Raw genomic sequence first — 882 nt, forward strand, 5'->3', positions numbered from 1 at the left:
TATTTCCTTCCCAGATGCCAGACGTTGTTGTCTATAGACAACTGCTATCTAGATCTTGCAGGCTCCACCTCCGCAACATCTCCAAGATACGCACATTCCTCACCCCAGACACCACCAAACAACTCGTACACTCCCTCATCATCTCACGCCTGGACTACTGCAACTCCCTTCTCACTGGCCTACCCCAACACAGGCTATCCCCACTCCATTCTATCCTGAACTCAGCAGCCAGACTCATCCACCTCACCAACCGCTCCGTATCCACCTCCCCCCTCTGCCAATCCCTTCACTGGCTCCCAATTGCCCATCAAATTCAAACTGCTATCTCTGACCTACAAAGCCATTCGCAACGCTCCCCCAAACTACATAACTGACCTGATACCCAAATACCACCCTACCCGTGCCCTCCGCTCCTCACAGGACCTCCTACTCTCTAGCTCCCTGGTCTCCTCCTCCCACGCCCGATTGCAGGACTTCTCCAGGACTTCCCCCATCCTCTGGAACTCCCTACCCCGATCCATCAGACTGTCACCTACCCTCCTCACCTTCAGGCGCACCCTGAAAACCCTCCTCTTCAGGGAAGCCTACACCAACCTCCCCTAACACCCGACCTCACCTAACAACTAACCTCCTCCATTCCACCCACCACTCCATCCCCCACAGCCATCTCCTCCTGTACCACCTTCCCCTCCCTCCTAGATTGTAAGCTCGAAAGAGCAGGGCCCTCAAACCCCTCATGTACTGTATTGTTACTGTCTTGTCACATGTTCTGTCCCCCTTGCTACTGTACAGCGCTGAGCAAACCTTTTGGCGCTATATAAATACTGTATAATAATAATAATATTGCAGATTGTAAGCTTTTGCTTTTATTTCTATTGACAG

The sequence above is a fragment of the Staurois parvus genome, unplaced genomic scaffold (assembly GCF_062004578.1).
Source record: "Staurois parvus isolate SC_StPar_1 unplaced genomic scaffold, SC_StPar_1.0 ptg000444l, whole genome shotgun sequence".
Lineage (NCBI taxonomy): Eukaryota > Metazoa > Chordata > Amphibia > Anura > Ranidae > Staurois > Staurois parvus.